The following is a 22,187-nucleotide window of genomic DNA, read 5'->3' on the forward strand; positions in this document are numbered from 1 at the left end:
GGGAGAAAGAGGATTTCCTTCAAATCTGCTCTTTCTGCCCATGATGGAGTCTCATTCCCATAATCATTTTGACAGGTGTGCAATGGTTGAAAAGTTGGGGGGTATGAGGGCGAGGATGGGAGGAGGAGCGTTAGAAACCCGCTTTCTCGGCGCGGGCAGCCCAGTGCACCCAGCTCGCTGATTAGAGATGACAAGCACACCTGCCGTCCCCACGGCCCCGCAATTAAAGCCTCTTTGAGGTCCCAGGAAGTGACCGCATTAGAAAAGCCCCCTCGCAGCCGGCTCCTTAGCATATTTCCAGTGTCATTAGCAAAACGGCAAAGGCAAGGCACATCGGCGGAGGGCTCTGACATGACCCGTGCTCCCTTCCCGCTCAGGGAGGGGATGCAAAGTGACTTTTAAAGAGGATTCTCTCTCTTTTTTTTTTTTTCCCCTCCTATTTTTCTTTTTCCTTTTTTTTTTTTTCTTTTTTTTTTTTTTTCCCCTTAATTTTATCTCCAAGCCCCTCTCTCGCCACTCCCTCCCTCCTTCTCTTGGAAACATTCCATCTTCTCTGGGGTCGGCAGGGGGAAGGGAGCCAGAATTAATTAAAGACAGAAAAGGACTTTGCTAAAACTGGGCAGCTTTCAGGGAGGAATTCTTAATTCAGGATGCCAGCGTGTATTCTTGCTCTGCTCCCTGCTTTCTAGTCTGGATTTCTATTTTCCTCTTCTTTCATGCACCCTCTTCCTCACCCACATTCTGCTCCTGCTGTCCTCCATGGGATGCCCCCTGTCTGGCTGGAGGTAGCTGCTGTGGGTGGTGATGAGCATGGAAACTCTACTCCACAAAACCACTGTTATGGTCACCCATGCCAGGCATCAGACAGCCTGGAGAGGCTGTGGGTGGTCCATATTTATATGTGTCCAGGCCAGGCTGGATGGAGCCAGGGGCAGCCTGATCTAGTGGTTGGCAGCTCTCTCCACTGCAGAGGGTTTAGAACTACATGATCTTTGAGGCCCCTTCCAATCCAAGCCATTCTACAATCTCATTCTCAAAGGACTTCCCAAGCTTTCAGCTCCAACCCACAAAGGGGGCAGTCTCCAGGACCAGATCCCTTTCCCAGTGATGCTGAGGATGAAAAAGACATCTCTTAAGCCTGCCATAAGGCTGTACAGTTCTGAAGAACATTGGTGGGCTTGTTATACCTCCAACCCTCATCCCACATAAGCTGGGAGGTCCCCAGAAGGAGTTTGCTAGTGGTCTTCAACCTTCTTGAGATCTTCTTGAGAGGGAGGTCATGGCTCTTGAAATTCTATAGTTTTTCCACAAGTGGACCATTACACCCATCTCCATTCTTACTCCACTTGCCTGCTGTGGGAATGGGAATTCCCCTACTAGCCTTCAGACACAGAACTTTCTGCTATGCTGCTGAAGATAGCTAGGGGGAACCTTTCCTTCCTCTCACAAGCCCTCCTCACTGTCCCCCCTTCATCCTCTGGCCTCATTGAACACTTTCCTGACTTTCTGTCTAACACAAGACTGCCTGCAGCATCTCTCACTTCCATGGGCACCCAGACTCTTTCTTTAATGGGGGAAAAGCCTGGATCTGTCATGGCCTTGCCACCCTCGCACTAACCCCATACTACTGCAGGATGAGGCCATGCACCAGTGCTACTGCAATCATGAAGGCATTGCATCACCCCACAATACCTGCAGGATGCAATGGGTAGGTGAATGTGACTCTGAAGTGTAACAATCCTGACAATGATAAATAATGCACGCTGAGCGCTCCTGCGAAAGCATTCAGAGTTGTTATACTTAGCTAAGAAGCCCAGGGCCTTGACAGCAGAACAAAAGGGTCCCTCAGGGACTGTTGCTGATTCCCTCTTGAACAGTAGGGATTAGCAAAGCCATTTTAGCGCAGTACTGATAGGTCCTTCAGCTCTGGAGCACTGCAGAGGCTTTAATGGATTCGTGTGCGTAGCACTGCAGAGGTGGAGCAGGGGCTGCTCTGAGCAAGGAAAGAAGCAGCTCACAGCACACTGAGTAACTTCTAGAGCAAAACAGAGCCCAAGAGCAGCATCTTATGTGACTCAGGGCTGAAGAAACAGCTGGCATCACTCAGCATGACAACACTTCAGCAGGCAGCACTCACATGGAGATGCAGCCAAAACCACCTTGACAGTCCTCATCCCTCTGATGGTTAACATCACTTGGGCATGCCTCCTGGTGACCTCGGTGCCACTCAAAGAATGAAACATGGCTCACAGTGCCACAGCATCACCCTGGGATGTCCCTGACTCTGCTTCACATCCCACTGTCCTTCTGGGCCCTTCCTCCAAGGTAAGCTCAGAGCAAACTAGTGCACTGGCAGGGCATGAATGAGGGGCCAGGAGTCTTCATGGTGCTTGTCTGCCATGGGCATCACAACAGGGGAAAAAAGAATCAGTAAAATTAATTTATTAAAAGGGTTCAAGTTCCAAGATTCTTCCCCATTTTTTCCTCTCCAAGTTTGTCTGTGAAGTCATAAAAATAAATCAAAATATATCCACTGCCTCTCCTCAGGCTTTCCCTTTGCACCAGCATGACACTAAAGACAGGCAGTGCTGGCTTTGAGCCTGGCTGGCTCTAAAGGGCACCGCATGAAAGAGCAGAGTGCAGTAGCTGTGGCAAGAAACACCACCATGAACCTAAAATAACGGCAAAGAGAGCTGCTATTCAGCAGTTATGTCTGCTTCACAGCCCTGCACATTAAGCCCCTTGTACTCATTTAAGGTGCAAAGGTCTGAATCAGATTCGTTATAGATATGTGGCAACATGTACAATATGACAGCTCCACCAGCTAGCCCTCCTACCTCAATATATATCTGACTTGCACACAGCCTGGGGAAAGCTCCCTTCCTGCAGGGTGGGGTTTTACAGGTGCATGGGCAGGACAAGAGAGGAAAGTCCCACTCATGGCTTAAGGTAGAAATAACCCTACAAACACTCTAGGCACTAATGCTTGCTTGGTTTCTGAGAGCTTCCCTCAACTCTTCCAATCCATAGTGGAAGGATTTCAGCCTTATAATGGTACCTAATTCCCAGCTCAGGTTGACTGAGGGCAGAGCAGTGCCCAGGTGCTCCATATGCCACTGCCTGCAGATGCAAGTGGTACAGCATGTCCCCGAGGTAGCTCCAGTGGTTAATAGTCTAGAAATGAGCTGGTCAGTTCCCTTGTTGTCCAGAAAAAAAGCAGCTCAGGGACCTCCCTGGGGTACCCTCTTAGGATGTTCCACACAGCAACCAAGCTTTCCCTAAGTCTTAGAATCTTTAAGGCTGAAAAGGACCACTAAGATCACCTAGTCCAACCATCAACCCATCCCCACCATACCATGTCCCTCAGTGCCACATTTACCCTTTTCTTGAATACCTTCAGGCACAATGACTCCACCACCTCCCTAGGCAGCCTGTTCCACGATGCAGAAGGTACAGGTTGGATTGCTCAGACACCTTCAGAGAAGGGGAGGTAAAGACCCACCAGGCTCTGTTCCTCATGGAATGTCTGCAGGCATGCAGGTGGGACGTTCCAAGCTGCTGCTGCATCTTCAAAGCACAAGGCTGGGGCAGCAGATGGGGCTGGTGGCTGAAAGAAAGGGAGCAGAAAGCTAAGTGGGAAGAGGTGGATGAGAGGGCAAAGAAGAGGAAGAGTAGAAAGAGAGGAGAGATGAGTACTGCAGAGAGTGAAGCAGAGCCCAAGGAAGAGCTCTCAGCCCGCTCTGTCACTCCTGGTGCCCTCAGGGGACAGGTATCCAGTCTGCAGAGCAGGCGAGTGCTGTTCCAAAGTAATGGTTAAATCAATGTGTTTACAGATGATGACACTAGAGTGACATACAGTGGAGAAGCCTCATGAAAAAATAAACAGGTAATAATCACACTGCGATGTGCACACTCCACTTCTCATTATTGCAGGAAAAAAAACGGGCCCACCAGGGTTCATAGCTTCAGGAGATTAACCATTCCCTCCCTGGATGAAGCCTCCCTGAGGGGGGATTTGCTCTCAGGGCCCCCCTTACTTCAGAGCAAACAGGTGCAGTGGTGCTTACAAGCAGTGAGATGTGTCACCTAGCACAAGCTGAGAGACGTGACTTAAGGGAAGGTGCAGAGAAGAGGTGCTTACATAGATTGGCAGGAGGAAGGCAACTCCAGTGAGGGCTTTCTGACTTCATGCCAGAGGAGCTTGCACCCTACGTTCTGCCCCAACATGATGCTCTTATGGGCTCTGTTGACATCCATAACCCCAGTGAAGACCATTTCTGTACCCACACCTTCCTACACTTTGCTGGAGAGCTGCTTCCATACAGCTTATTGCATGTATAGATTTGGATATGCATGCATATCTAAAGCAGACTTGCCTTCACAGATCCTTCCCAACCAGCTGCCCTACAGTAACAGAAGTCCTTCAGCCAGGTAAAATCAAAAGTCTTTTTAGAGATGATGTTGAGTACATTCATTTGCAGACAGCTTGAGAAGAAACACTCCATGGAGTTGAATTCACAATGGGGAATTAATAGAGTATAGAACATACTTGTAACTATCAAAATGGATTTATAGGCAAAAGTTTCCTAGATATTCATGTGTCATCCAGAGGAGGTCAGCAAGCCAAGGATGTGTTTCCATAGTTCTCTCTGCTGGACAGCATTGTTGGGCTGCAAAAGGCGTGCGAGATTTGCAGAAGTAGCATCTTCTAGATTCAACGTGAGGTTGAATCACACGTTGTGTGTTGGAGAGAAGTGCTCTCACAGGGCTGAGTTTGTTCATCTACTGCTCATTCCCAACACAACTACTTTGTAGTGCCTGTATCCATGAGATTGCTGGCTGAGATGGCTTTGCACAGAGGGCAATCTCTAACTTCCCTAGGGCTGGAGTATGATATCCAACCATCAGAACAGACCACAAGGCAAATACCAGATGCTCTGCAGACTTCAAAACTCCACCCTGTCCTCCAACAAGCTTCAAACTTACATGAAATAACCCAAGTCACCTATGCAGCACATTAAGAAGGTCTGGACAGCACGAACAGGGAGAGCCGATTGTCACTCATTATCATGCCATGGACATGAGGGAATGTCACTCTGTGTTTCACCCATGCATACTCAGTGCCATCAGCCCCAAGTAATACTTGAGGCTGACTGACATGAGCTCCTTCCTGCATGCAGCTGTGGGCTGTGTGCCTGTCTCCTCCCACTAGCCTCATACCTTAAGCTGTTAAGCAGCTTCAAAGTGTAAGTTCTGGCTGTCTCTCAGGGAAAGAGAGTGTTTTGTAAAATGTCACTGGTGTCCCTACTCATCACAAACCCATGAAAAGCCCCACAGCACAGAGCAACTCCTCAACATGGAGGGCTGTGCTAGATATGATCTCATTCCATGAGATGTACAGTCTCTCCCCACCAGGGCACACACAGCCCTGGGTGCCACTCCCAACCCCTGAGCACCTATGAGTGGCTCTGGGGATGGAAGGTGACAGCAGTTCAGCTGCTTCTCCTCCACCCAGCAGCATATGGGCGGTAAGGGAATGGAAGAAGCAGCTCAGCTACAGCTCTTTATTTAACCAGGATATCAGTATTAGACACAACATTGGTATCTGCACAAGACAACAGCCCCACCATCTCAGTAGTTCAAATATCATAGGGATGCATGTAGGACTCTGCAATGTGATGGAAAGCACAGCAGTAACAACAGAGCAGCAAAGACATAGACTGCAGCAAGTAAGGATTTGCTCAAATGCAACAGCTGTGGGCACAAAAATAAAGGAAAGAAACTGCTTACCTTCAGAAGGCCTCCAGTAGGCAGGGATCTCAAGGAAGATACCATTACCTCCACTGCCAACCCTTAAATGAGGTCTGGGAAGGGGTAGATCCTGGCTCCACCCCTTCTGGGCACTCAAGTACATTGCATGCACCTGAGCTCCCCTGGGTTGGCCCTGCCTTCTCACCAGGTGCTCAATCACTGCTTCAAACTGTGACTTAGCATTTCTGCTACAGACCCACAGGTCCTTGCACTCAAGTTTCCACTAGTCAGCAAAATAGATGTACACAGGTGAGCTTTCTGCCTTTTGGCTCCCAGATTTGCTCACAACCCAGATGAGCACAGCAGCATGTTGGCTTCAGACAAAGTCTCAAGACAGGCATGTTTTGCTGCAAATAGTTGATGGCTTCCACTGACATGCAATCAAGCTAGCTATAGTTCTTGAGTACTACAGATACACTGTTTGAATGAGAAATTTGAATTTTGCCCTAAGCCTACACAGAAGAGAGTGCAGATCTAAGTATGAGGTTGCACACGTGGATAGGTCTAGTCTAGGTTGTGTGATGTCCTTAGCATGCAGATTGTTGTCAGCTGCAGATCTCACTGCATGGGGACCCCAGCCCCACACTTAGATATCATGTGAGAGTTCAGAGGCCAAGGGAGATGCCTAGGAGCCACCGAAAAGCATCTGAAATCCATCTATACCTGCCTTGAAGCATCTGTGTAAGCTCCTTTTGAGAGGGATTTTGCTAATGCAGAGGGATTACACCAACAGCTCTCTTGTGCCACACTATTTAGTTTGGGATGTTTGACAAGCAAATCAATCAGCCTCAATCCAACCCCGAGGAGCAGATAAATGTATCTTGCTTTTATTATGAAGATTGGAAAACCAAGGCACAGAGGGATTTAAGTGGCTTTAAGAGAAGAATAAACAGAAGAAAATCTCTGAGTATTTCAGGCACAGAGAGAGGGACTGACAGAACGCAAACCTCCCGGGCACCACCAGCAGCTCATCTCTCCTCCAGCAGATGAGGCTCCTCATCTCTGCACAGCTGCTCAAACACGGGGTCCAGGTTTTCCTTCTCCTTGAGAGCTGGGCTTAGTCATGGGCATGTGGGCAGAAGGCTGCTGGACAAGGACACGTGGGCAGGCAGAGATAGACAGACAGGAGAGCAAAACTCCAGTTGGGGTGGGAAAAGAAGGCGAGGTTTTAAGACAGTGGCTGGGCCCTCAGGACTGAGAGCTCATCCATATTTCAAGTACCAGTTAGACAAACAAAACAAGAACCAGAGAGGCAAGCAAGGAGCCCGTTTGTCATATCAAAAGGGGTTTCAGTGGTACCTTCCTTGCCCTCCTGTCCCCTTGAAGTTTGTAGCTGGAGGGGGGAGAAGGGACAGCTCCCTCTCCAGCCGAATGGCTCCTGCCACAGCTGGAGACGGCCTGTGTGTAATTAACCTCCAAGCCAATCCCCCAGCGGTGGCTGCCAGGCAGATCAAAGAACTCACACATCTTTGTCTGAAATCGGCAGCCAAGGGGAGCTGGGAGGAAAGCAGAGTAGGGGTGGGAGAGGGAGCGAGAGAGCGCGTGTGTGCTCCTAATTGATAAAAAGGGAAGAGCGTCTTCCTCCGAGAGATCTCCAGCCCCATCAAAATGCAGGAGAAGAAGAAGAGGAAAAGAAAAAAGGGTTTCCTTTTCCTTACAGGAGCATGCCAAAATCTAGCTGCTTTCAACAGGAGAGGTAGTCAATGCTATGGGGTCAGCCCTAGGCAGGGGTGGAAGGAGAGGGTGTCATTGGCTGTAGGATTGCTCCTTTTTGGATGCGTTGAGCCAGGACGTTGGCTTCCACCTCTGCCCGAAATGGGAGCATGCAGGGACCCGTTGAGATTTGCTGGGGGATCCTTGGAGAGGCAAAGATCTGCTGGAGCACATCTTGTCTTCTCTTGCAGCACCAGAAAAAAGAGAGATGAAAACCAGCACAAGCTACATCTAGCCTTGTGTGCTCTGACATGGGGCTTGGTCAATTCATTAACCCTCCAGCTGTGTTTTCCAGAGCATTTGCATTGGGATCGTAGGCAGGTGACTTGGCCACTGATTAGATCTCATCCTTTGGTTGCACGAGCTGACCAGGATGAGAGGAAGTGCCAGTCCCGGAGCTGCCCGATGTGACAGACAATAGTGTGAAAAAAATGACAGAAGAAAAACAGCATTGTGAGGGACAGATGGATTTTAAAGGAGGTTGAAGGGAGTTGGCATGAGAAACGCCAATTCTGCAGATAACTGAAGGGGAGTATAGGGTGTGACTTGGGGCAACAACTCCAGCATCTTCCTGGACCAGTAGAGAGTGCTGCCCAAAGCTGCTTCACCCATCCTGAATCAGATATGCAGGACGGATGAAAATAACTGCCTGCCAAAGGGGCTGTTCCTTTTCATCAGCTGCAATGAAAACCCAGACTTCTCACCTCCACAAGGCTAAAATTGGAAGATACGTTAATATTTTCTACACTGCAGACCATGGGGCTCATTGGGAACTGAGTCCAACCGTTTGTATTTGGCTGAAGCAAAATGTTCATAAACAGAATATTCCTTGAAACATAATATTCAGTGAAAATTAGCCTTTGGGGTTTTATCAAGAAAAGACAAGTCCACACCATTGTATAGAGATAAAAAGTAGAGATACAGAGATAAAAATCTCTGTATGGTCACCCCTCAAACGCAGGGAAAATCTACTGCCACATTGGTCCTTGGGTGGTGCATACAACTGCCCCAACTGCTGCTCAAACTATTACTCTTATTTTGCTCAATGCAAAGTCTCATTTGAGAATAAAGATTCCTGGTTTGTTTAAGTTCATATTTTTGATGTTGCACTAAACAAATGGGTTGAAGCAAGAATTTTGGTTACTTACAGTAATACAAATTGCAGTGAGCACCAGCCTAGTATCAGTATGTTTCAGGCAAGTAAAAGTTAGCTCATAAAGGAGGAGATGCCAGATTTATCATTTTAGTTGGTCACGGTTTCCATAGTTGTAAGTCTCAGTGAAGAAGGCTCCTGTTTAGCTTTGTTTTGCTTTTAATTTGAGAAGACAAGTCAAAAGAGAAACTCACGGCGACAGAGTATTTAAATTGTCAACATGGGTGTAAGTAACTGAGAAGGGAAGAAGCAGGAGTTGTTTGTAGATATTGTGCTCTGGCAATATGCAAAGAACCTTCAAAGGGACAGCATGACCTGATAAAAGAGCATATTAAAACTGGGCAACATGTCAGGTTACGTGCACAATGTGTTAATCAGAAGCTTTCCACTCCTGGACTGTCGCAGCCAATACTGAGGAAGAGACCGCCAACACTTTCTAACACCATTCCCTTCAAAACATAAAAAGCTTCAGTCTGAACATTACACAGCCTTTACCACTTGGACCTGAAAGGAAATGGAGCCTGAAACCAGAAGACATTTCTCATAGAAATACACGAACTCTTGGCACCTTTCTGTGCATGAGCTCAATTTGGGGATAGGATCCCTCCTTCCAGTGCTTATCTTTTCACCTGGAGAAACCAACATGTTTATTCTTCTTGTGTCTATGCTTCATGTGGAATTGGACCAAAAATGCCACTGATGCATGCTCGATGTGTGATTGGATGGTACTTGCCGAAAAACAGTGGTTTGGTTTGATGTTGGCACCCAGGATCACATGTCAACTTGCCGATATTGGACCAAAATCTTGCCTTGAGTCAGAAGAAAAGGAATTTACAAGCTCAACACCCTCCAAAGCATGATAGCTGGGCCTGGGGGTGCAGTTTTCTAGCTTCAAATGGTAGATGTCAGTGGTCAGACCATGGACCATGGTGAAACTCATGGGTGGGATAAGGTGCTTTGAATCGAGCTTGGTGGGAATGTTGTGGTTCAGCTGTGCTTCCACCATCTGCAGAACACAATGAGTGATCGCAGACCGTACTTTTACCTTCAAAACTATCTTTCTGACTTGCTCAGGTTAAAGTTAAGCTAATACTCATGTTCCTTTCAGTCCAGAGCAGCTAATGAGTCTCTGTCCATGCTGTCTTTCCAAACACTCCCCCCATTCCCTCCTATGCTCACCCTGCTGGTATCTCAACCTAACTCAGCTGTATTGCAGTAATATATACCATAAGGCTTTTCTAACCCTGAGATTTCCCCCAGGCAGATTTTGTAGAGTATCCATTTAAAAAGATATTAATGAAAGAACTTTTACTTAATTAAAGCCAATTATTGACTTACCCATATGCTCAGCAATGCTCACTCACTGACCGGTATAAAATGATTGGATTTCCCATCTTACCATCTGACTCTGAGCAAGGATTTCAGACGTGAGCTGGCACCCTGCATCCTGCTGCTACATGGTGAGCCCATGGCTGGGCACTTCAGTAGATGGATGAGAGCCAAGTAAGAGCAGTTTTTGCAGATTCTGGAATTTAGGGTCACAGATTTTTTGCTTTGTGGTCTATTTACAGTACCATCATAATGAAACTTCATAGTGAACTTGAATACAATTCACTTTTGAAGACATGTCTGTGGAGGACAGGTCTACCAGGAGGCAAAATGATTGTAGCAGATAAGATTGCAGAGGAGTGGGGGATGTTTATTTTGTCAAAATAGCTATTATAACTTAGAACAGCAAATTCCACGACTTCCTTCCTACCTGCAACATGGACTTCTTTCAGCTGTTCATTTTGGTCTCGTCTTCTGAGAAAGAAGTTTCATGCTCTCAGCATCTCATTTTGAGGTTTCTGGTATAAAAGAGGGTTTACAGGTGTTTCTCAGGCCTAATTCACAAGCATCCTCTTCCTATACAGTCTGAATGCCACCTCCCTCACACAGCCTGAGGGCTCAGCACCCATCCACACAGCCACAGCTCAGATCCCATCCCTGCTGGATTCCAGCACACTGTGTAGAAGAGGATCCTTGCTCCCACCATACTGTAGCAGCACTGTAAGTTCCTTCATGAATCCAGCCCTTTGTTTCCACCACTCGTGTCCGACAAGAGATGACAGATGCTCCAAGAAAACAAGTTACTCCACAGGCAGAGGTACTAATGAAGTCCAATTCCCAGCAGGTTTGCCTCTTGTAGTTGGCTTCTCTGATGTCTGGAGCAGTGTGAACTCAGACTTGAAGCTGCCCCACACCCAGAGCTTTCCCAGCAACTGGATTCTCCAGTGTCTCATTAAGGTTGAACACGTGCTTCAGGCTTGCCTTATCTCAGTCTGTTCGTGGGCTTGCGGTGCTGTATCCAATTGCTGTATTTCTTCCTATCTTTTAGGCCACTTCTACCAACCACAGCTAAACATAGTTGAAGGTGGCCAACAAGTTCATATATCACTGGGTGTGAAGATAAGTGACACATGCACACACCACTGTGATTACATACTTTCCTTCCCTCCCTCCTCCCCCCATTTTCCTCTGGAAAACAGACAAAAATAAGATTTCTGTTTACAGCTAACACAAACTTACAAGTGATTCCTGTTTCTGGCTGGCCTAAGACCAAACAGAAACAAGTTTTCAGTTCTGTCCATAAAATTAAGATGTGCAATGTAAACAAGCTCAAGGTCCTCTTCCTCCTTCCATCCCCTGCAGGGACTGCAGCTCTAGCAAGTCAGAAAGATATCCAGAACACCATCTCAACTCCAGCAACTGGAAAAGTACGGCTGAGGTGGGAAGGGTCCTCTGTGACCATCTGGTCCAATCCTTCTGCTCAAACAGTGACAACTAGAGCAGTTTCCTAGGACCACTTCCAACACAAGTAGTAAAACACAAACATGGGCTTAGAGCAGAAAGGATGAATGAAGTGATACAAGGGCACAAGCATATGAGGGTGTTTGCCCAAGCCAGCTTGCATGATCCAAGCTGATTTTCATCCATATCCCTTGTACTATGGATACTGCAAAGTTGATGTGGGTCTAAGTAGCTCCACAGTGCTCAGTCGTTACTTGTTCCAACTAGTGGGAAAGAGATGCTGAAGTGCAAGGCTGACTAAATCATCTGGTGAGAAAATAGAAGTGCACATTGCTTTTATCAGCAGTCTCAGTTATGTTGGAGGGGTGTCTCTATTGCTGGTGCAGAGAAACGTGGCTGATGTGTATGCTGTGTGCAGATCAGGAGAGAGCTGACTGTCACAGATAGCAATGGTGGGGTGTAGCCCTTCCACGAGGGAGGAAGGAATCAGTATCAAAATCAATAGCTCTTCTCTGGGAGGAGAATTATCTAAGCAGGGAGAAGTGGTTCCCTTGCAGCTGGTTGATTTTGGTAATCCATTATTAATGCTTGAGTTACAGGCCCCATAGAAGATGCTTGGCACTCTGAAAGGTCATGTTGGTATAAGAGCACGTTAATTGTTTCCAAACATTTCACCCTGCAGCACCTTTGCTGAGGCCGGGGGAGTTAGTATGGCAACTCTTGATAGCTTTTCTCCACAGTTTCTATCAAGACCTCCAAGAAGCCTTTTTCAATGTACCGTGAAAAAATCTTGATATCAGGGCAAAGATCAATCCCCTTTGGGGCCGCATTTCTATCATAACCATCAAAGATGAAACTGCTGGGCAGAATTTTATCTTCTTCAACCCAGACTCAACAGTCCAGCCATCTAGTATTCATGGAGATTCAAAGCAAGAGGGTAAAGCCATCTGACATCATTTATTCCTATAATTTCGAAATTAACTTTCCCAAGAACATCCCAAGTCTTCTGAGAGCAGCTGTATCACAGAATGAAATAGGTCAGAACCAAAATCCCAGACCCGGGTCCAGCTTCAAATCTGAAGTCTGCAGCTCAAACCTATCTTTAAAACTGGCCAGCTACAAAGAGTCTGAGCTCGAAGAAAAGTTATCTGAAATTCAGTTGAGAAAGAGATGATAGGACCTCAAAGGAGCCCTTGGCTAATAAATAAATAAGTGAAATCAGTCAGTAGTCTAAGGAACTCTTTTGGTCGAGCCTGAAGCTGTGTCATAGTACTAGAGAAGCTCTTCACTATGTTTTATGGAAGTGAAAATCCACCCTAAGCACTAAGACTCGGGATTGGACAGAAAATAGTTGCTCTTCCGTTCACCATCACAATATTTTCCTCCACTCATGCATCTTCTTCTTAGCAAGTAGAGGAGAAGACTTGATTTCGTACTGAAGCTGCACACAGGACAAGTACTTCATCCTGGAGGAATACCAAATGCTTGGTGGGCCACCAGCTAAATAAATATTGCTCTGCAGTGAGTTTGCATTGTGTGGCAGGAGTCTCTTATACATAATCAAGAAGCAGACTTCTGGGGTATTCAGTGCCTCAGCTGGGCAGATTTTCAGGTGCCTGATGAGTGCTGGCCTGAGACAACAGACCCTCATTCAATAAGTTCATGAGACCAGTTCCTTTATAAGGCTTCTGTTTTCCATGAAATGTGCAGGATCACAGCATCATCAAGATCTGTATATTCCTGCCAAATCTGTTATACTGGCCTGTAGGATTAGCTGTTACTGTGGTGGAGCAGGGAGATGTGCACACACACAGAGAAGGCACCATGATGCAGGCAATGGTTGCTCACAAAATTAGGATAAACTAGCAGGCTTATTGCAGAAATGCCTGCAAAGATGCAAATTCTCCATGCCCAAAGCACATTTACCAGGTGTGTGTTGCTGGGGCTAGCCTTCAATTCAGGCTATATGCTCATTTCTCTGACCAGCACTTCTTTACACAGTGAGGCTCAGTCCTTCACCTCATTCCAGCTGAAAAGAGGGACATAGCAGCTGTCCCCTGGGGGAGATTTCATTTTAGACAAAGTGGGGACCAGCTGATTTATTTCAGATGACCAAAGGCTGGCATTTGAGGGCCTCCTTGCAGATGCTGGAGATGCTGGAAGACAGGACTAAGGAGAGTAGAGATGCAATAAGGACTTGCACCACTGTAGAGTTTTTTATGACTTATTCCATATGTAGTGCAGCCTGAAGCTCTCTCCTGAATTAAATTACACCTCCCCTCACCTCTTCCACAACTGTTTCCATTATGCCAGGAGCCATCTCAACCACTCCTTAGCCAAGAAAGTAAGGTCTGTGCAGTGCAGCATCCAACTTCGGTATCAAGGTGGGCAGCAAGCAAAGGGTGAATCAGACAGCACTGAGCTAGTCAGGGCACAGGAGGTGGGCAAGGGAGATGCTGAGGAATGGTAAGACAGACATTTACCTGCAAGGGGTTTACAACCTTCAAAACAAAGGGTGAGCTTTCTGAGGCCGCCATCCTGCTCCACTTACCAGAGTTTTATTAGGTCACTAAATTCTCTCTCTAAAAAAGCTTTGGACAAATTTCACCTCCATCAGCATTTCATGCTTTATGCTGAAACTTTTGCCTAGCATTTTCTCTAGGAAGCACAGAATGGACTCTGTCTATGGAACCCATACGGGATGGGGAGACAATCTGTGGATTGCCTTATTTATTTATTTATTTATTTATTTATTTTCCCTTTTTCCCCTATGGAGGAATAGAGAAGACAGCTGAGCAGCTGAGAGTAACTGCTGGCATACTGCATGAGCAAGTGGGACCATCTCCATTTTACCAGAGGAGCTGGTCACTATGCTCAGAAAAATGCTGTTATCGATAGCTGAATACACTCAAGCTAGCATATAAATGACTCACATTAGTGTCTCTATTGCCCCCGCACCATGTCATGAGGTCACCTATTGCACATGTTAATGACCCCTAGGGTGAAAGAGTGGTTTCTGGTGTCTAGCCCACACTTCTCTTTATTCAGTCCCTGTGCATGCCCCGGGTTTTCGCCTTTGTCACTTATTTTATTATGAATCCAAACACGGCCACACAATGCACTTGACCTTTGCCCTGGAGGGAACACGCTTGGGATGAAGGAAGAATTCACTCTTTCTTCCTTTCTAATTCTAGTTGTTACTATACCATTGCGGACAAATCCCCACTTACACAATAGAAATCAAGTTGTCTGTTCTCGCTAGTTCTGGGACGTTCGACAGGGGTTCCTCCTCCTGCCACTGACGGCCCAGCTTCTGCCTGCATCTGGTTTTTGCGTTCTACATCCATCCCCGTTAACCCTTGTCATGGCGTGGCAGCAGAAGGGATGCGTGGGCTACAGCCATGAGGCATGGGGAACATCGAGCATATGGCCATCTTATCCTATTTCCTCAGCAACCTTGACTCCTCTTCCTCTAAACTATATATCTAATCGAGTAGCCACGTTGTCTATGGTTTCCCTTCTGTCCAGTGGTTGATTCTGTCCCTGTAAGATATGAAAACCTTCCGTTTTTGGAGCTGCTACCTGGATCCCCAGGGCACCTTCCGTTCTGTCCTCTGAGTCACATCCTGACACGCATGGAAAAAGGCAGTCATTTCACTGAAGCATGCCAGAGCTCCTCCAGTATGCTGCTGCTCTGCCTTGAGCTGAAAAGTGAAGGCAATGGACTAGATGATGATGCTTAATTGGCTCAAGTACCTGAAAGCTGGTCCAGGAACTGAAGCCAAGTAGAAGGCTTCAAGATGGTGCTTCAGTGTTTCTAACATTTCAAATACAGACCAAGATATGGGAAGAAAGAAAATATGTATTGTGATTTTCCTCATGCCCTCATTTAGTTTTCACCAGCTTTTCAAAATGCAATGAAGCCTCCTGGTTTCCTTTCTAGTGGGACATTCCTCCCTGATTTCATGGACAGAGCTGGATAAGACCAGCTTTTCCACAGCATACTTTGCTCTTAAAGAAGCTGTAATTTGTACAGAGCCTATGTACCTGTCCCATGACAGATTCATGTTTACTCACTGAGTATATCTGCAGAAACCCTGTGGTGGGACACGAACCTGCTCTCAAATATCTCATCTGTGCAGATTCAGACTTGCTACGTCTTTCCAAGTCCCAGCTGCAACTTCAGGTGCTCATTTACTCCAAGTTATTTTCATATTTATGACTCCAATAAGTAGCTGGACCTCAGATATTCTTGTAATTTTTTTAGATAAATCAGCTGATATTGCACAAATGGGCTAAAACTTATCTGTACCAAGGGCATCACAGGTCCTGCACACAGAGATGGCTCCTAGATCGAACAGCACCCCCCTAAATGCACAACAAAAGACAGCAGATGGAAGGACACTGATTTCTAAAAGGCTCAAAATGCAGTGACGCCTTGTTGAGCACACTAACAGTACAACCACTGTCACATCTCCTGAGGTGTCCAAGCAGAGAAGAGTCTGGAGAGGGTTTGCAAAGTGACCAGAATGAAACTGTGCAGATGTTCATGAGGAGAGTTTCTAGGGAGTCACCTATCCCTGCAGATGGAGGGATGGGTGGTCGTATACCTAATATCAGTCCACACCTAGGGCCATTCCACCTGCACCAAACCAGCTGACGAAGAGCCTTGCGCATTCCCTTTCTCAGCTGTCCATCACCTACATGGGTCACCCCATGGGAGACACAACTGGAGCCAAAACACTTAACCCCCTGAAAGACCAGTTCCTGTTTGCCCGGAGAACCAGAGAGCAGCCTCCTTCTGCTGCAAGCATTAATTCATCCTTTCTGTTTCTTTTTTTTTTCTTCCTGTTGTGTTAACAGAGCATCTAATGTGACTAAATAGGACAACCTGCTCTCCCATCCACATGAAAAATAAATGATGTGCTTTCTCTTGACTACCTTCCCCCCCATCCTGGCACTTTTCCCACCAGGCAGCCCTTGGACCTGATCTCCCTTGGGCAGACCTCATGGAGGGTCTGAGAACCTCCCCCAAGCAGAGCATGGTGGTGGGAGCCATTGGCTTGAGTCAGAGTAGAGTGGCAGAGGATGGAGTTTGGGGGAGCCAGAGGGTGGGAAGTAGGAGGGAGGTGGTGTGTGTGTGTACGTGGGGGTGGAATCTATGTGCAGAAAGCAGCCAAGTGGCAGCTTACCCTGTTAAATATTAATCATCTCTGCTTCTGCAATTTCGGCAATGCGTCTAGGCCCACCACTGCTGAATATTTCATTAACACCACTCACTTCCAACTGCACTTCTCCCACTTTTCTTTCTCCCATAGACCCCTCTCCCATCTCTGCCCCACATTTCATTCTCCTACCTTCGCCAGTGCCAGAATGGCCATGATGCCCATCCTCTCACCCCGCACTCTTTAACCCCAGTGGTGAGCACTAGCCCAGCCCTGGTCCATCCACAGCCCACTGATCATGGCGTCCGTGCAGAGAGAGAGCAGCAAGGCTGTTAAGGGGAAGGAAGATCATCAACTCCACTGGGAAAAAAATATAAGTGCGCATCAACAAGTCCGTGCTAAATAATACATGAGGCAGGTCAGGGTAGAAATGCTGACTCTGGGCTGGGAGCTTTTTAAACTACGCAGTCTATGTTTCTTCATCACTGGCTTGCTCTGTGCAAGTACTTTTGGAGTGCAATCATACGTGCCAGGGTGAGCTTTGTTGAGTCTGAGCAATTTTCACTTCAAGCTCCTAATTGCAGCTTCCCCTTGCCTGCTTCTGGCCACCAACAGAGGCCTACATGGTGCGTTTGGATGGCTGCAACTGGACAAGATGATGGCAGGAATTGGGATGAGAGAAGGACTGTACAGGAAACACAAGGGCCCAGTAGGAAAATACAAAGTGACTGAAAGATGGTGCTCTAATCCAGATCTGATGGGTCAGATTTAACCCTGTATTCACCCAAGATACAGGCATTTTTGATCTAATGCCAATGATGGTAGTGGTGTTTGGGATGAGAATTAGTATCATTGACCCTGGACTTCTATTGAACAGCAGGTTTTCATGGTTCAGAATGAAACTTGCCCTCCATGAGGTTGATAATAAATAAATACTGAGTCCCAGTGTAGAGGCCAAGAAAGCAAGGTTGGAAGTCTTTAGTCAAACAGATACCAAAACATCAGCTCAGAAAAGCGACAGTGACAGTGATATTTGGGAAGAGGAGGAATTGTCAGCATGGTCAGCAAAACTTCACCATGGATGACAACGAGGACTTTATTCCACTGCTCCTCCTAGATTGTCCACAGGTATTCATAGAATCATCAAACATGATTGAGCAGGCAGATGGACTTGGACTCCAGAGGTCCCTTCCAACCCCTACAATTCTGGGATTCTATGATTCTGTGAATTACAGAATGGTTTGTGTTGGAAATGACCTTTAAGGTCATCTTCCTCCCCTGCCATGTGCAGGGACATCTTCCTCTATACCAGGTTGCTCAAATCCCCACCCAAGCTGGCACCAAAGTCATTTGTTCTATCCATTCCATTACAACCCAGACATGCTCCCCACAGAGCTGGTCAAGGTGTAGGACAAAGGAGTGTAGTGGGATTTATTCTTCCTACCCCACACATGATAGGACAAGAAGGAAGAGGAGAGGAAAGAACTGCCCCTGAACCACCTAGTCCATTACCTCTTCCCACTGGATTCATGTTTAAATATTTGTAAGATTCCATTGTAATTTTAGTGAGGTGGGGGGAAAAAACAAGCTAATCTGGGTCCAGACTGTCTCTCCCAGTGGTGCATATAGGTATCTATCTAGTAGATGGAGATTTCTTACGCTGGTGCTGTAGTAGGAACAGATTCACGCGCTCTTGCTCCAAGCCATAGCAAACTAGTTAGAAAAAAAAAGAGCCTGACACCTTTGGGCAAGACAAGGAGGCTTTAGGACTCAAAAGCTCTTTTTCAAGATTGAAATAGAAACAGGAATTATCAAGCAAAGTTCAGGCCAAAAATAAGCATGCCTAATTGAACTTTGTTGTGTTAATGAACTGAACAGACTAACAGAAAAAAATACGATGGGGAGGGCATTAGCCATGGAGGAGGTGGTCATGGAGGGATACCTCTGTTCTCACTTAATCAACTGAGCGAGAAACTTTTAATCTGAATGGAATCCCTCTTCTTCCCAAAGCTTAACCAGCTACCATGGTGTATATATTGATGCCATTGCTGATTCTGTATGACAGTTAACTACCTACTTGGAGGAAGGCACTCAGGCTTTGGCCAGGCATTAGTCATTCCTCTTCCATCTAGAGAAAGTGCAAATCCCAGGCAAATTTCAGTGCTCTTATCTGTCAAGAAGAAAAAATAGGATTTTGATCAATAGCTCGGGAATGCCTTAAGCCAATGCTGTGTTTGTTGCAAGAGAGGATTTTCTACACAGATCTCATTGGGGGATCAAGTTATTCCTTTTGTATAATATATTAAATAAAATGTGCACTGGAGAAGTCACTTGAAAATATTGAATGAGATAACTTCATCTGATTAACGTAGCATGCTTTCTTTCCCCCTTTTTATTAAAAATTCACAAGGCTTCCCATCCCTTATCTCAATTAAGCAACTTGTTTGTCAAGATTATTTGTTACGCATTTTCATAAACATTTGATGAATTATATGCAAACATCTCACTAATGTATTAACAAGACTGAGGTTTTAATTACACAACACTCAAGGAAAGCAGGCTTTGGGCTCCTCCAGAGAAGTTAATTGTGCTTCCTTATATGCCTGTGCATTGCAACAGGAATTTTCCTCTGGGGGAAATCACATTACACTCTGCAGTGGCAACGTACCCACACGGGCTCTGCTAGTACAAGCTGGTCCAACATCACTGAGTTCAACCACTTCATGAGCTTTTGCTAAAAGAATGCAACTTCAGCTCAGACATCGAGAGTGAGGAGTTGGGAGGTGGTACAATCCATTTAATGCCAGTTCTTATTCAGTGTTTGTCACATAGACACGGGATTTTCAAGGCACTAGTAACAAATTTGGAGCAGAGTTATGCTTGGTCCCTTCTCCGTTTGAAGACCAAGAACGTCTCAGACCATCTGCTCTGCAAATCTGCTATGCCCTGCCTGCTATATAGTTACCCTAGAGATCCAGACACAATGGTCAGTAACTTCTGCAGATGATCAGAAGGCTGCGCAGAAGGGTGGTGGAGTCCCCATTCCTGGAGGTGTTCAAGAAAAGTGTAGATGTCACGTTGAGTGACATGTGTCCACAGCAAGTCCAGCAGGCAAGTTGGGTGAAGCTCACAACCAGACAAAGAAAAAGTGGTTGTCCAGATCTAACATGCCAGGAACTGAACAAGAGAAGCCTGAGATAATGGACTGACCAGGACATCATGGTCACTGTGTCCTGGATTACCCAGACCTCATGCTGATGATGTGTTATTCCTTACCTTGCAATCCACCTGTATGCTGAGCCTGATTAAAGAACTGTGAGTGGAAACTCTGACTTGTCCAAGTCAGTGTTTGCTGTTCCAACTCCAGCCTGGGTTTTCTTTAATTTTTTTGAGACTTGGCAGCTGGCTATCTGCAAGGAACACTCACAGTCTGGCTGTCCAATCTACATCCATATTGTCTTTCCAGTTGCCAGGGACAAGCTAAGGAATGGGCCATCTGCATGGAGGACACACGCTGCCAGGGAGTCACCCGTTAAAACAGACATCAAACCTTTTCTGTGCACCTATTCATTAGAGGTTCCAACAACTGTCCAGCTCTCTGCTAAGACATGGACCCTTAGAAAACCTCAGTACTGAAGTTTTCCTTCTAAAAAACCCAGGCCAAAGTGAAAATATTTTTACCAAGTCATTTGATTTTGATTTCCATTGGATTTAGGGTATTTGAAATCCTAAAAGTATTTCAGAAATTCCCAAAACTGCACTATGATACAAAATATTAGCTGTGGTCTAATACTTGGAAAAGCATTATTTGTTCAATACAATTTCTTTCTATTTCTTTTGGAACACCTCATGTCCCAGTACTTGGTAGTACTAATGACAAGTCAGGACGTACTACGATATGACAGTACAGCTACCTAGCATTTCTCCTATTCTTAAGATCTTGAAAGTTCTGGTTTTATTTTTTGCTCTTTTCATTTTGTAAATTGGAATATTTGCAGTGTTTGATATCCTTGTTTCAGCCAGGCAACAATTTCAGATTTTTTTTTTTCCAGAAATCAGCTGCTACTCTAATTAGTGCTGAGCCCTTATCTCTTTTTCTCTTTTGGAAGTATTAAAACATCAAGCTGTTTCATTAGACCACTGACTGTTACTGCCTTTGATTAATAAAATAAAGTCAGCGTGTAATGCTAATTAGAGTATTAGCCATTCACTGTTGTGTCATTTATTTTGTGACATATAAACAATAACAGGTCTTACAGGATTTGCCCTAGACTTCAGTCACTTCCTCTGCAGGTCTGCCATGATAGCTCATGCATTTAATTCAATTATATCATTAAACTGAAGGAACAAAAATGTAATTATATTGAATAAAACAGGGTAAAAAATAATGTTGAGACTTGGATTGCCTGGAAGAGGATACCAAGTTTTGAAATGCCTGAATTCTTCTGCAAAAGAATAATGAGTTTTAACCATGCAAGTGGTGATCCCACCAGTCATGCCTTTGGAAATCCCCATGCCTCTGATGGCCAGGAGCATGGGATGGAGAGGGGACAACCCGTCCCTCTGTCCCCCTGGCTGCTCCTTGCTGGGAAAGCCAGCATCCCACCCAGGCATGAGCCATATTTTCCTTTCACACTCCCAAAGTGTACCCGTGGTAGTCAGTGAATACAAATCAAGGCAGTAGCGTTAATATTCTCACTACATTTAAATCTAATGGGCTTTTTTAATATTCAGAATCAAAGGCACTTCATCACCAGTAGATTTTTTTATACTTTTTTTTTTTTTTTAAAGAACCCTGCATCTTGTTCCACTCTTCCTCCCCCTCTTTTACTTTATTTTATTTTAAGCCAGGCTAAACCACCAGGGAAGGGCCGTGCCTATAAACAGATGCCACTCACAGAGGGTTTGGGAGGCCTTCCCATCATTAGATGCTGCTGAACTTTGAACCTGCGACTGGGAGGCTGCGTTGGCGGTGAGGAGGAGGAGGAGGAGGCAGCAGGGATGAGGCCGGGGCGAAGGATGGGGGGAGCTTGACGGGGTCTCTCTGGTGAATTGCTGGCCTGCCCAGCACAGGAACGCTCAGGACTTCAAATCCGCTCCAGTCACTTTGAAGCTTCTCTCTCTTAATCTCTCTTTCTCTCCCTCTCTCTCTTCGTCTTTTTCCCCCCTTGCATCTATGAATCATTCATGGCTTTTTTTTTTTTTTTTTTTCCCTCAGAGGTTCCTTAAAAAAAAAAGAAAAAGAAAAAGAAGAAGAAGGGAGAAAAAAATAAACACACACGCTCACACAAAGCCCCGTGTTTATGTTCTTATTGCTCCGTGTAGCTTATTATCACCAATGTTGAACAAATTACTTACACGATGTCTACGCTGTGCTGCCTTCCCTCGGAGTGATGCTTGTGATGGGGCTGGCGATTTTGTTTTAAATGTTAATGTACAGTGGGGCAACATGTTCAATGTAAATACACGGTGAGCAGCATTTACGTGGCGCATTGAAAAGAGCTCAGCCCTAGCGCAGGAGTTAACCTGCACAGAGTGAATTTACACATAGATTA

At 45.9% G+C, this 22,187-nt stretch overlaps 1 long non-coding RNA gene across 2 annotated transcripts in view; it reads right to left on the reverse strand.

The window, feature by feature from the left end:
* LOC107052075 overlaps positions 1-21,226 on the reverse strand; it is a 46,260-nt gene extending 25,034 nt beyond the window's left edge. For both annotated transcript variants that reach the window (XR_005859195.2, XR_005859194.2), the window contains exons 1-3: positions 19,909-21,226; positions 18,710-18,802; positions 3,395-3,607 (exon numbers count right to left, since the gene is read on the reverse strand). This is a non-coding gene — a long non-coding RNA (uncharacterized LOC107052075). The remainder of the gene's footprint in view (positions 1-3,394; positions 3,608-18,709; positions 18,803-19,908) is intronic.
* Positions 21,227-22,187: the final 961 nt, after the last annotated feature.

This window comes from Gallus gallus, chromosome 4 (genome assembly GCF_016699485.2).
Source record: "Gallus gallus isolate bGalGal1 chromosome 4, bGalGal1.mat.broiler.GRCg7b, whole genome shotgun sequence".
NCBI classification, from domain to species: Eukaryota; Metazoa; Chordata; class Aves; order Galliformes; family Phasianidae; genus Gallus; species Gallus gallus.